We start from the raw sequence: 15,832 nt of genomic DNA, 5'->3' as shown, positions 1-15,832 counted from the left end.
AAGCTGTGTGTCTATTTAGACTCAAAAAGTGCCTGAGAAAATACATATGTGTAGCTTAATATGTGTTTGACAGCCAGATGGGTCTCATGAAATTTCAGTGTGGAAGTAATGAATTCTGTTCTATATCAGAAAATATTCTATTCTATTCTTTTTTAATTGTCTTGGAAATATTTTGAAAATTTGACACTATCTGGGCATTTTGTAAATCCATTTGTGATAGATATATGTGCCAAGACCTGAGAATGTAATAAAGTTTGGCAAAACACCCATGCATTTAAGGGTATACAATAAGTCCTCTCCTACTGATTTTTCCTTTGTATTATTTGTGTTTTCTCTCCTATCAATGCATCTGAGAGCCCCAAGGCCATTTGCTTGAAAAACATATTTAACATTTAAGTATCAGGTTGATGCTTCATGACATTTCCAAATCTTATGAGAACTGCTTAAAAACAAACTTTCATCTTGATAAAATTTTAAATGGGAAATAAAGGTTTATTTCAGAACCAAATACGATAAAGTATGATTGTTTTGAATCAGGTTTCCCTAATACTCTCCCTGTCTGACAATCATATAGATCCATCATGCCATTGGTTGTGCCATTGTTGCTCTGTTGGGCTGGTCAGGCTGCTCAAGCAAACAGAGCAATATTTTTATGGCACATAAAAGCCACACTTTTTGGGAAATCAACCTATAAATGGCTTACTTAAAGTTGTCTCTGCATATTAAGCGGTGACAGAAAAAAGTATTTAATATCCAAAAAAAGCGAACAGAAGCAACAAGACTTGATCTCCACTATAAGCCACTGAGGTCAGCTGTTCCATTTGTCCACCCATGTGTGAGAGAAACTTTAAAAAAGCTGCTCTCTGGAGAAGATTAAATATGGTGTGAAGTGGTTGGATTTATTGAGACAGATCTGTGTGAATTCCTCATTAAGTGCCCAGTGGGACCTAACTCTCAGTCCGTCGGATTAAATATTCCCCATGACTCCTGGGTTAATAACAATCCTACTCCAGATAAAAATAACATTTTTGCACAGAGCTAGAGCCTTTACCCTCATGCCACATTTTTAACAGCAGCCATTTCAGGAGACATTTCAGATTAAATCCATAGGAGCAAGAATTACCAGAATATACCCTCAGATACAACTGACCACACAGTTTGTATTGTATTTATCCTTGGTCACTTCATACACATTTTTACTGATCAGATTGCTTAAGACCATGTGTAAATGTACTCCAAGACACATTCAAGATGGATATCAATCTAATCACACAAACCAAAGTGAGTGCATTGCAAATAAATGTTGGAAATAAGCAATTATCTCACTCGTTTGATTTTATATATCTATAACACTTAAACATTAAGTCTAGGCGCAAGTGGGTTTGGCGAAATTGCACAAGCTAAATGCTAATGGACTGGGTCAAGTGTAATTCAATTCTGAAATTCTTCTCCGGCACCGTCTTCATCCTAGTCCATTCCCTGTCAAGCACCAACCATATAAACAAAGACAGCACATTCATAAGAAGTCGGTAGTGTAAATGGACTATATGCAATGAATAAGATGAATATAAATATGGACTTAAGTTTTTTTGTGCATTAACACAATGTTGAATGTCAGGCATATTTGAAACATCCACCATTGTGCCTGTACCAAAGCAAACCAAAATCACTTGCTTAAATGACTGGTGTCCTGTTGGTCTGACCCCCATCATCTAGACTAATCAGAGATTACATCTGCTCTGTGCTGCCTGCCTCACTGGACTCACTGCAGTTTGCATACTGCAACAACCTTTCCACTGATGATGCCATTGCATCTACACTACACACTGCTCTCTCCCACCTGGAAAAAAGTAACACATATTTGAGAATGCTGTTTGTAGACTACAGCTCAGCATTCAACACCATAGTGCCCTCCAAGCTTGATGTGAAACTCCGGGCTCTGGGCTTAAACAGCTCGCTGTGCAGCTGGATCCTTGACTTTCTGTCAGGAAGATGCCAGGTGGTTAGAATGGGGAGCAACATCTCCTCATCACTGACCCTCAACACTGGAGCCCCACAGGGCTGTGTTCTCAGCCGCTCCTGTATTCCCTGTACACACATAACTGTGTGGCAACACACAGCTCCAATGCCATCATTAAGTTTGCTGATGATACGACGGTGGTAGGTCTCATCACTGACAATGATGAAACAGCCTACAGAGAGAAGGTGCACACTCTGACACGCTGGTGTCAGGAGCACAACCTCTCCCTCAGTGTCAGCAAGACCAAGGAGCTTGTGGTGGACTTCAGGAGAAAAGACAGAGAACACAGCCCCATCACCATCAATGGAGCACCGGTGGAGAGAGTCAGCAGCTTCAAGTTCCTCGGTGTCCACATCACTGAGGAACTCACATGGTCCATCCACACTGAGGCCGTTGTGAAGAAGGCTCACCAGCACCTCTTCTTCCTGAGATGGCTGAGGAAGTTTGGAATGAACCACCACATCCTCACACGGTTCTACACCATCACTGTAGGAAGCATCCTGACTGGCTGCATCACCGCCTGGTATGGCAACAGCACCGCCCCCAACCGCAAAGCCCTGCAAAGTGTGGTGCGAACTGCCAGACACATCATCGGAGGACAGTTTCCCTCCCTCCAGGACATCTATACCAGGCGGTGTGTGAAAAAAGCTCGGAGGATCATCAGAGACTCCAGCCTCCCGAGCCATGGGCTGCTCTCACTGCTACCATCAGGCAGGTGGTATCACAGCATCAGGACCCGCACCAGCCGACTCCATGACAGCTTCTTCCCCCAAGCAATCAGACTCTTGATCTCTCACGATCAATATACATCTGCACTGTACTTTATTAATCTCACACTGGACTGTCATAATTATATTCTCTCTTAACAACACACTGGCAACTGACTATCAACCAACCAACTACTGTATATTTTATATATTCTATTTTTATTGTATACTGTGTATTCTATATTGTGTGTATTGTATACTGTACATTGTATATTATTATTTGTATATTGTGTTGTAATTATGTGTATATTAGATATGTAAATTGTGTAAATCTGATGTTTACTGTAAATTGGTATATGTTTCATCACTGTCATGACTGCTATGTTGCTCGGAACTGCACCCAAGACTTTCACCCACTGTTGCACTTGTGTACAGTTATGGTTGAGTAACAATAAAGTGATTTGATTTTGATTTTGATTTGATATTTCTATGAAAGTGACACACTCCTTTTATATGCATGGGAAATGTGGTTCTCATCAGGATTTGGATTTACTCTCCATTACATTATAGATAATGTAAGTATTGTATCAGTGATTGAATCAGAACGCACTTCACTTATACCGAAAAATTTAATTCTTTTATTGAATCACGAAAAACTTAAACCAAAGATATTTCTAAATTCAAATTACACTTCAAACAAAGTGAAAATATAATAAAAAGAACGAAGTGGTCAAAAAAATCATACCAACTCCAAACATTTTACTCTCTCCAACTTCTTCCTCTGGCCCCTTTTGCAGTGACTTAAAAATCACTCTACAACAACAGGTGGAAAAATACCAATACGAATTAGATCATAAATACAATTGTAAATATAAACACAATAATAATAATAATTGAAAAATAAACCATGACCTAAAGATAGTTTAACACAAATCTCATAAATATTTGTTTCATAAAACAGCTACAACAGTGATCGTCATGGACATAATTTGATGTTCCACTTCAGAGTTTGGACATGAACTTTATTACCACCTGCTGCTGGAATCTCCAAACTGCAAATGTAGGATCTGAGTTTAAACTTTGTGCTGAAAACAGACGTCCTTTTGAAACGTCTTAGCGCAATGACCTGTTCTCAGGAAAATAGCAAATTATGTTTTGCGCCACTTCATGACCATTCAATACACACCCAGTTTGCACACACACACCCACAGATAGCGCAAACACTTCCACCTACGGCTTGCGCTTTGCACTGGCACGAAAATTGCACTAAGAATTAGTGCTCTCACAAAACTGAAAAAGATGCTGCGCACGGTCATAGCATGTAGTGCTGCACTTTGTGCACTCACAGAAATAGAGCCCCTGGTGTCAGTGAAAAAAGCCTTTCAATTTCTCTAAAACGGCACATTTAACCTAATAAAACCTGACAACCAGAGTGTGCCTCCTCCTCGAGTGTAAACTCACCTCACACAGCGAGAAAAGGAAACAAACACATCGCCTGCCACAGCAAACAACCTCCAATTACGAGCATCGAAAACAGCTGTCATACCCTGTCACCAGTGTCACCGTTAAGTAATGCATCCTCTGGCTAAATCCATGCTAAAGTGGCTTGGAGAGAAGATTTTACAGGTACCTGCAAAGTGATCTACAAATGAGGAGGGGAGCAGGAATGGGGCTTTGTCATTACCTGAGACTGTAAATGAGAAAGGCTCATCAGCCAAGCAGCCTGGAACAGAAGCATCTCCCGAGCTCCGCTACGGCTCTACCCGGCTCTATCTCTAATGATAAACACCATTAGCCATTGTGTGCAACACTAATGCGCCTATCTGGAGAGCGCAGCCTGCCACCAGGATAAACCAGCCCGCCTCTCTAATCACTCGGTTTGTTCCTCCTCACCGGCATGGCACAAATGGAGGAGAGGTAGGGAGGTGGAGGTGTCCACGGGGCAGCCAGGTGGGAGTTCATAATCATCGGAGGACAAACAGGTCGTGGAGGAGAGTGGGGTGACCAGTAGAGAAGATGGAAACATGATATTTTTTTTTTGAGTAGTCACCTATTTTCTCCTTTCAAGTACACAAATATATTACATTACAGGATTTGAAGACAAGGAAAGGTTATAGGAATAGTTCATTCGAGCATTACAAATTCTGTAATTTACTCACCCTCATGTCATATCAAATCTTTATGTAGCTCTTTTCCATACAACAACAGTTCATGGTTACCACATCTGTTAAGCTTAGACAACTTGTGCATAGTTTTTATAGTCTTCTGATGCTGTAATAAAACTCTGTGTTATAAACAAACAAAAATTTAAATGGATAGTTTACCCAAAAATAAAACACCCCCACATCATTCCAAACCCATACGACTTTATTATTTTAATGAATATTCCTGTCTTTTCAATACAATGGCATTTGGTAGAGAATCACTTAAAAGCTTGAAGTAAATGTCAACACCATTAAGATTTTACTGAAAAATTACATAAATGTTGTCAATCGTATAACTTCAGAACACTTGAAATATGATGCACGAGTCGTATTGACTACTTTTATGATACTTTTGGGTCCTTTTCTAGGCTTTAAAGTGAGTCACTATCAAATGTGACTGTATAGAAAAGACAGGCTAGAATATTCAGTAAAATTGTTCCTTTTGTGTTCTGCATAAGAAAGAAAGTCATACGTGTTTGGAACTAAGTAATGAGTAAATTACAACATATTTTTTTTAAGTTTACTCTGAACTATTCCTACTACTAAGTACTAATAACTACTAAGTCATTATTCACTGAAAATCTTCCCCTATGTTGTAGTTTTCAAATCAAATATGCCACCTGTAGACACATTGTATTAGGTTGGACATAAATGACGTTTGGTCACAACAAAAGTATGAACCAATAATGTTTCATGTCATTAAAGTCTAACTTGACACTGACAGTGTGTCTACAGGTGGGATATTTTATTTGAAAGCTACAACGGAGGGGAAGATTTTCAGTGAATAACAACTTTCGGTCTCCATCACACAAAGCTTTGACTTTGTATGTATGTATAAGTACAAGTATACAAGTATAGGTATGACTTTAGAAGACTCGGAAAACAGCATAAAAGATGCATGGACTACTGTAAAGGTGCTTGTATGGTGTTTTTCAGAGCTTGACAGTGGCGATGGGTTTGGAAAGACATGAGGATGAGTAAATAATGACAGAAGTTTCATTTTTGGGTGAACTGTTCCTTTAAGTTGTGGTTTTCTAAAATGCCCTCACTCTCAATTGAAGTACCCTGGCATAAACTAGCCAAATGTGAATCATTTTTCTCTTTCTGATCAGTCACCTATCATTATAATATACAAGATGTAATGAATGCATTTTAAATCACGCTAACAGTAAAGGAAAAAGGGGGCCCATTATGCTTTGAAATTCCAAACCAAAAAATCAATTTGCCTCCATTTCCATGTGCCCTGAAAAGGACATTTCGAATCTAAACCTTGCAGTTCATTTGCTTTAATTGAGGTGACTGAACACAATCCATAAACCTCAAAAGAAGAGCTTTGATGCGTGTGCCCATTTACTCAGTTTTACCTTGTTTTGACTCACAGTGCCATGGCTCCTGCATGTTATATGAGCAACAAGAGCCTGTTTGAGGAGCGAGCATTGGTGATGCAAAACACGAAAATGAATTCAGTTCTTCCAGTCTGATGTTTTACCGTCCATCAGAGCAATCACAGCCAATCACATTCATCAGCTCTCAAAGCTACAAAGCCCGTGAACCATATCCAGACACGAACGCTCATCATCATGATGGTTCAAATGAAAACCAATCTGTGAGAAGAGTGATTCATATATTTATTGCTTAACAAGTCTTAACTTGCACTATTTCTATTGTATTTTATATATTTGTTCTTCTTGTTCACATTTTGGGGTGTATCTCACGAAAACCTGTAAAAATAAGACAAAAAAGGAAAACAAAAAGATCTATTACTTGAATTTAAATGTATTTATACATTGTGCTCTTATTTGTTCAACTGCCTTTATGCTTAAATTTTAATATAAAAAACAGTAATGTGTACAGTAATCTGTTATACTGTAATACCATATATGTCCATTCATAAAAATGTAATAAAAACACAACTTATGTGCTTAATTATAGGGAGTCCCAACAAACTTTTTTTTTTTTTTTTTTTTCTTTTTTGAGAACCAGTACGAGTACAATACTTCCTTTTTGGTACTCACCAATACTGAGTCCGATACCTGTATTTTGCTTTTTTTTTTTTTTTTTCTGAAATTCCATATCGGCAATTTATTTAAATTTTATCATCAAAATGGGGTCTTAAATAAATGAATTCATTAAAACTTTAATCAAATGAAAATAGAACAATTATTTTTAAAAAATGATAAAATTTTATTATTTTTATAAAATAAAGTGCTTTTATACAAAACCTTACAACATAATCCAAAATACAACATTGGAGTTATATTTTGTCAAATAAAATGCTGCATAACAGCATCACAGATGTGAAATATTGATTGAATACAATACAATAACTATTTATTTATTTATTAGTAGTAGTAGTAGTATCACAGTGAATATTACATAACTGTACAGTAGTGATGTATTTCTTTTTCCATTTAAATTGAGCTTTTATTTTGGCTGAGTTTTTATTTTTAGTTTCTGTGTTGCTATGACGGTAGCTTCATAGTCCGGAAAAGCCGGTCGCAACATGACACAAAATGATTATTGAACCGCAAAAGGCTGCTATTTAATTTAATAAATATGTAGTCTGTATGTGCCTCCAACTACAAAGTTAATTAGCGCTCTGCTCACTGTCATCTGCTACAAACAGAACGGGCGATGCTCATGATGGTGTTTTCCGTGTATGAGTCAAGGAGCTATAAAAGGTATGAGCACTTTGTGTCTTTATGTCAGCACAACACCGGCTTCACACATTCACAAGCACTCACAATTGAAGCGTGCAGCACATGCAAACTATACATTTATCTAATTAAATCACAGCTTTTGCGGTTAAATAATCTCACTGACATAACGTTATTTTAATTAGTGCACTCAATGTTTACGTAATGACATTCAGATGTCAGATGGTATCGGTTTTTGTTATCAGAGCATTTGTACGAGCACGATTACAAGTATATGAGCGCAGTATCAGTATTGGGACATCCCTACTTAACTGTCATGAAAATAATGTCACAATTTCTCATTGCTTCATATCTAAGAACAGCTTTTATCCGTGGTATAACCACTGTACCGCACAGCCTTTCATGGTTTATTGCTTGAATTGTTGTTTTAAAAGCCTTTAATAATGGCTTTTAAATATAATGTCATACATTTCTAATTACTGTACTTATTTCGTCCTTTGAAGTAAAAAAAAAAAAAAAAAAAAAAACTCAATTTAAAAGAAGTATCAGTATTGATATCAGTACCAGTGATATTGGCCTGACAGTACTTGGTATTGGATCAAAAAGAAAATAAGTTTTATCTCTCTCCTTCTGTCTTAAAACACTCATTTTTTGAGCCATCTTCTCTTTTACACCTACACACCCCCCCAGATAACCACAACCTTAATTTGTATGCAAGCACATAAGACACACATCTTATCTCTTTTGCTGACACAGTCACATGCATATATGGCGACATACAAAGGCATGCAATAGCTGTCTCCACACTCCCTCTCATTCCAAACACACACATACACACACACACACCCTCCAGATGAAGACTGTGTGTGTTTGTAGTCGGGGAGGGATTAATCAAGCCAAGCAGCGTGAGCGGGGCTAAGAGACTGCCATCACACTCTGTCTCTTCTTATCTGTCTGTCTGCCTGCCTCCCCTGCCTATCCATCGCCTGCCAAGTTGCTTCCCTGCCCTGTTCCCTGCCTCATTGTTTTCCTGCTTCCCTCCCAAACTCCCGCCAGTTACCGTAGCTCCAGTGGCCCGCTTTGCGGGGAGCCAGATAATCAGAATCTAGTCTTCTGTGAAGGAGACATTTGTCTTCCCTCTGCTTCCTTCCAACGCAGGCTCATGTTCGCCCACTGAAACATCATTGGCATTTAGAGCATGCCAATCAATGAATGTAGGTGCAGTGAGGAGGTGCATTGCGCATGGGAAATGTGTAAGGGGAAATTCATTTATTAAAAGAGCCTCGAGTGTTGGCGTGGCTCTTACATATTCCTGGGTTTATAAAGATCGCGAGTAATAGGCTTTTTGTGATTAAGAGTAAACAATCTTTCCTGTTAAAGTAAGAAACTCAAGAGGAGTGTCTTAAATCTAACATTTGAGCCAAGCAAACATTTATCAACACAATTAACAGATAATGTAAAGGTTATTTTACTTCAGGACCAAGAATAAGTACACATATTTTGTGAAATGTCTGTGAAAGAGTGCATCGTCTATCTGAAAAGCATTGCATTTCATTTTAAGCATCATATTTGCAGGGTCTAAAATTAACTTTTTGCCTCACCTGTTACAGTAAGTGAGGAAAAATTGCATTAGAGGTAGATGATATATCGGTTTTACCGATTAATCGGTGCCGATAGTTGCTTTTTGGAACTATCGGTTATCTGTTTTTATAGTTTTTTTTTTCTCTGTGGCCGGCGTTGGAGGATTTTACAGTTATATCAACTGACTAACAATATTTATTCATATTTTTATCCTCACTTTAATGCAAATTTGGTTATTTTGATGAGATAAATCAAGTGTTCTAAAATGAAGTGATGGCATTAAAAGAAAAATGCGACTAAATGGAAACGTGTCCCATCAGCACATACATTGTGTCTCCAACTTCATATCTAGTATTTTATTTTTTCTTGTAGCCTCTATGTCTGTGCTCATTAAAGTAAGTAAAGTCTAAGAAAGTTTTAACAGCCTTTACTAATGTCTTAGTTATCGTATCGCCAAAATCCACTATGGGTTGACCTCTAATCTGCAGGCAATAGATTTATTTATTTATTTTTTTATTTTTTTATTTTTTTGGAGGAATTGAGGAATTAAGTGAGGAAAATTCTTTGATTGTGGCGACATTTTTGCAAAATGTTATCACATGGTTCCTTAGACAAATCCTGGCAGTTCCAAGGTGAAATGTACATTAAGTGATGCTACAGGCGAATTACATTTTCTTCCAAACAGATGAGGTATTTAATGGTAAATGCCTTTTGTTTTAAATCAACAAAACCTACCTTCCTACTCTAAACCTCAAACCTGCACATAAGTGATAGTGTAATAAAAAGTAAATGTGACATGAAAAACGCAATTCCTGAAGCAACCATGGCATTTTGTGGTGTTTATTTGAAACTTAAGGCCCAAGTGTCGACTCTCACGCTCTTCAGAACTCATATCCCGGTCCTTTGAAACTCGCTCAATGCTCCATCATTTAAGCTACCTCGCAATTTGATCATGCTTGAGCAACCTCAAGTGAGGAGCAGGGAGAAAAGTATGTGTTTATTAACTGATAATCTGAAGTTTTACTCATGTTTTGTGAGAAAGTGAAGAAAAGCCGATTGTTGTAGCGCCTCTAGTGTTCATTATACAAGGAAACTACCGCGATACATACAACAAGCCACTAATAATAATTATACAATAATTTAGCAAAAATGTAGGTATAGTAGCGTGATTCTATGAGACCATGTCAATCAAGTTGTGGCAGTTGTTTTCTTTGGTCATCCATTTTGATCTCTTTGATTAATTTGCTCACGCCACTTAAATCAAATTTCTTACAGTTCATCTTAAACCATGTAATGCTGTAGTTCCTAATAAAGTCACTGGCAAATTATTTACTTGCATTTGCCAATAGTCAAATATTATTTCTGAAGCCTGAATATTAGTGTACAAACATCTGATAAACAATTAACTCATAAACGTGAAAATACATTGTGCTGAATGTATTTCGAAAATCAGGCAGGGAATATTTTAGTAACATATTACAGATAAGCAGCAATCACTGTAAAGATTACATATTCCAGGTGAATAGGCACATCAAATAGATGTCTTTATGTGCATGTGCTGTCAGTGAAGCATTCAGAGTCTCTTTCAGATGATCAGTTTTTCCATCCCAGGTTCTGCCTTTAAACTAAGAACATTTGAAATATTATGCTTTAAGGTGGACTGTTTTTATTATTATTCAAGACAATCTACAGATTCCAACATTAACACCATAAAACTTAATAGGGTGTGTTTAATGTAGTTTTTTTGGATGTGAGCCCTTAAAATCAGTACAAGCTGAGCATGTGAAAAATTCAGTGAAATTACACTTGAATCTCCTCTGCATCTCAATGTTTACTACAGACTCAACACCTTTACAATAGTTGTCATTAGCTTTAAATAAGCTTCTTTATATAAAGTATTGCAATGCTGCTTAAATATCCCTGTGTTGTTTAGCTGTCCTTAGTGGACATGGTGGGCATTTTTTTTTTCTGAAATAGTTTGCGTTCCCTCGCAATAGTTTGCATTCCCTCACAATAAATTTACCATGGTTGTATTATAGTAACCATATTTTAACCTTGATATTCATAGTAAAAAGTATGTCTTAGCCTACAACAGACATGGTTACTACAAAATTACTATAGAAAAAATCATGATTTCTGCCAAAAACTATGGTTACTAAAGTCTACAGTATTTCTATTGTAAACCATAGTTAAACTATGGTATTTGTATAGTAAAACCATAACAACCACAAAATTGTGATTTTTATTACCATAGTTTTTGTTTTCCTGTACAACCCAATACCGAAAAAGTTGGGACAGTATGAAAAATGCTAATAAAAACAAAAAGGAGTGATTTGTAAATTATATTCACCCTTTACTATATTGAAAGCACTACAACTACACATTATACAATGTTTTTCCTTGTGAATTTCATTGTTTTTTTTTTTAAATGTACAGTAATTTCAAATCAAATGATTGCAACACACTCCAAAAAAAGTTGGGGCAATTTAAGATTAATAACAATTTGATGAGTTAAAATAACAAAGCAAAGTGAAACAGGAGATGTTAAACAGGTGAGGCAATCATGTCATAGTATATAGGGAGCCTCCAAAAACAGCCTGGTCCTTCAAGAGCAAGGATCATTGGAGACTTGTCAATTTGCCAACAGATGCTTCAGCAAATAATCCAGCACTTTGAGAACAATGTTCCCCAAAGACAAATCAGAAGAATCAGATTTCATAAACATGGGCTTGGGATAACTTTAGTAAACCTTTGTTAGTCAACACCACTCACGGCTGTATCCACAGATGCAAGTTAAGACTATATTATGCAAAGCAGAAGCCATACATCAACACTGTCCAGAAATGCTGACAACTTCTCTGGGCTTGGTCTCATCTTAGATGGAAAGTAGAACAGTGGAACTGTGTTTTTTGGTCCAATGAGTCCACATTTCAAAAAGTTTTTGAAAAACAAAGCTGTTGTGTTATCCGGGCCAAAGAGACAAAGGGCCATCCAAGCTGTTATTAGCGTCAGGTCCAAAAGCCAGTGTCTGTATGGGCCAGGGGTGTGTCAGTGCCCATGGCATGGGTAACTCGAACATCTTTGAGAACACCATGAATGCAAACAGATATATAAAACTGGAGCAACATATACTGCCATCCAGCACCGTCTTTTCCAGTGACGTCCATACATTTCCCAGCAGGACAACTTCAAACCACATACTGCCCAGATTTCAAGTGCATGGCTGTGTAAGCAGAGAGTGTGGGAGCTAGATTGGCCTGCCTGCAGTCCTGAACATCTCCAACTGAGAATGTGTGGTGCATTATGAGCACACTATATGTCAATGAAGTAGCTAAAGACCTAAATAATGGATGATTGAGGGAAAATTCTACTTTCTAATCTTAACAAACTTGTGTCTTCAGTGCCCAAATGCTTAATAAGTTTTATTAGAAGAAATGGTGTTGTTTCACAGTGGTAAACATTCGACTGTCCCAAATTTTTTGGAGCATGTTGCAATCATCTGATTTGAAATTACTGTACATTTTCAAAAAACACAATGAAAAACATCATATAATGTGTAGTTGTAGTGCTTTCAATATAGTAAAGGGTGAATATAATTTACAAATCACTCCTTTTTGGCGGGCGAGTTGTGACATACAACGAGAGCGCAGACTGCCTTGGCGGTTGTCATATGCTACCATTGCCGTGTTGTCTGTCCAAACTAACACGTGCTTGCCCTGGATCAACGGCCGGAACCTCTGTAGGGCGAGCAGAATTGCCAACAACTCGAGGCAGTTGATGTGCCAACGCAGCCGCGGGCCCGTCCATAAGCCGGCGGCTGCGTGCCTGTTGCAAACAGCGCCCCAGCCCATTGTGGAGGTGTCTGTCGTGACCACGGCGTGCCTGGAGACCTGCTCTAGGGGAACACCTGCCCATAGAAATGAGAGGTCGGTCCAAGGGCTGAAGAGACGGTGACAGACCAATGTGATGGCAACGCGATGTGTCCCGCTGTGCCATGCCCATCTCGGGACTCAAGTCTGAAGCCAGTGCTGAAGTAGATTCATATGCATCAACCCGAGAGGGGTGGCCACCGCTGAGGATGCCATATGCCCCCGGAGCCTCTGAAAGAGTTTCAGTGGAACCGCTGTTTTCTGTTTGAACGCCTTCAAACAGGTCAGCACCGACTGTGCGTGCTCGTTCGTGAGGCGTGCTGTCACTGAGACTGAGTCCAATTCCAAACCGAGAAAAGAGATGCTCTGAACCGGGAGGAGCTTGCTCTTTTCCCAGTTGACTCGAAGCCCTAATCGGCTGAGGTGCGAGAGCACCAAGTCCCTGTGTGCACACAACATTTCCCAAGAGTGAGCTAGGATTAGCCAATCATCAAGATAGTTGAGAATGTGAATGCCCACTTCCCTTAACGGGGCAAAAGCTGCCTCTGCGACCTTCGTGAAGATGCGAGGGGACATTTTTGTCCAGCAGAGGTGAATGAACAGTCGTGAGAATTCAGCTCAGTGAGCATGACTGTTCGGCTCTGAAGAGAAAATCTGAATGAGTGGTTGCATACCAGCTCCTTTTATACCCTTATGTCTGGGGGAGTGGCATGCAAATACCACTCGCCAATTTTCATTGACCTTTTATCAAAGACCAGAGGTGTCTCGGGCTCCCAAGAGTGACTCCTGGTGTCACTACATCGACATAACGTCGAGTGAGTGACAGATAGGGAACTATATCCAAAAAAATTCCCATACTCATTAACCTGCCGTCAAGATTTTAAGTGGATAACGACTTATGATTGACTAATGGATTTCTCTGTTTTTGTTCCAATGAAAGTAATAAAAGGCTTGGAATGACATGAGGGTGAGTAAGTGTTGTGAATATTTTCTATTTTTGGTGAATTCCTTTAAATTAAACATTACCTCTTAATACAGTACAAGCACATGGCAATGTATGCTTTGGAGTAGCTAACAACAAGTAAAAATAATGCAGTACTACAAGAGGTATCATGAAGTAAGAGGCTGTAAACATAAAAAGTAGCATTTAATGGACCTGTATCGAAAATCCCTTTGAGACCAATTTTTAATGTCAAGAGCTGACATCTGTCAATTCAAGTCATGGCAACATATGGCACAATCTATAACGCTTTAGTAGCACTTTTAGCCGACAAAGTCAATACCTTCCCCAAGTGGCAACACAAGCCAGCCAACGCCTTTCTTGGCATGTTAGTGGGACTATTTCTCAAAGCAAGCCTTGTTAGAAACTGCAGCCTAGACAAGTCCTCCCTAAATTGAGCATGTAATTTGCCTTCATTTGTTAAACGAGAGCACAAAAGAGAGAAAAAGAATGTCAGCAGTAAACAAATACGCATCGCTGCTTGTGGTGGTTAGCACCCTGACAATACTTCTGTGATCCAAAGGAAGCCAGAAAGTCTAGGATAGTGAGGAACAAACATGAAGGACATGAAATGTCTGTTTTTTTTGTTTTTGTTTTTTTGTTTGTTTTTCCCTATCCATTAACCAACATTTTATGGAGTTTTGAGTTCCTTGCCACAGTCGCCTTCAGCTTGCTCACAGGGGTTCTACATACAATTATTATTTAATCATTTAATTTCTATACACAATTTACAATCATATTAAATCAAACTACACAATGTTAATGCATGATTTCCTGTAAAGCTGCTTTGAAACGATGTGTGTTGTGAAAAGCGCTATACAAATAAAAATGACTTGACTTGTACAAACCTACTGAGCTGCCTTGCTGTCTACTGCCTACATGGGTAGCTACCTTCTAAGGCAGCATCCCATCCTATATGGTAACTCAAATGGCACTCATTATGTGAATTGCTCAAGAGATGTGACTCATATTTGATTAAAATAGAGTTTGACATTAGCATGTTGCTAAGCTAACAAAGCAACACCCTAACAAGTGTAAATAAGTAAATGCAAATATTGGTATATATATATATATATATATATATATATATATATATATATACAGTACTGTGCAAAAGTCTTTAATAAAGTCAATAAAAGGTTTAACAAAAACATTTGTTTTAAGATGATTATTTATATCTTTAGCTGTAGTGTGTGAATAGGTAATACGCATTTTAGACTCCCAAACATTCAAATAGAATAGAATAGAAGAACAGGGAGCCCTGCTACAGATGGCATGGCCCCACAGAGACCCCCACTGAAAATCGAGTCAGTCTGGGATTACATGAAGAGACAGAAGCAATTGAGACAGCCTAAATAGATAGGAGAACTGTGGCAAATTCTCCAAGAAGCTTGGAACACCCTATCTGCCAACAACCAAGACAAATTGTCTCCAGGTGTCCCTAGGAGAATTGGTGCTGTTTTGAAGGCAAAGTTGGTCACACCAAATATTTGTCACGATTCACTGTTGTTTGCTTTGTGTTTCTCCCCTGTTATCTGTTCCTCCCAGACTACATTTCCCATAATTCCCTGCCCTCATCACTGCCAGCTGTCCTCGATTGTCCTCACCTGTGTTTCATTAACTCATTATCCTTTGTGTATATAATGCCCTGATTTATTTTCAGTCTTTGTAAGTTGTTTTGTTTATGCATGTGTTTCTTAAGTTCTTGTTCCCAGTTAGTTCTTTTTTGTTTACATTTTGTTCTTGCTTCATGGTCCCCAGTTTTACCCTGTTTTGTATTTTGATTCATTTATC

General features: G+C 38.3%; 1 protein-coding gene across 3 annotated transcripts in view; it reads right to left on the bottom strand.

Annotated features, from left to right (window-relative positions):
- The window catches only part of LOC127421897 (cell adhesion molecule 2-like), a 339,569-nt gene that overhangs the window by 221,408 nt on the left and 102,329 nt on the right, over positions 1-15,832 (bottom strand). The window lies entirely within an intron of this gene.

Source organism: Myxocyprinus asiaticus, chromosome 31 (genome assembly GCF_019703515.2).
Source record: "Myxocyprinus asiaticus isolate MX2 ecotype Aquarium Trade chromosome 31, UBuf_Myxa_2, whole genome shotgun sequence".
NCBI lineage: Eukaryota > Metazoa > Chordata > Actinopteri > Cypriniformes > Catostomidae > Myxocyprinus > Myxocyprinus asiaticus.
This window is presented reverse-complemented; position numbering and strand designations above follow the sequence as displayed.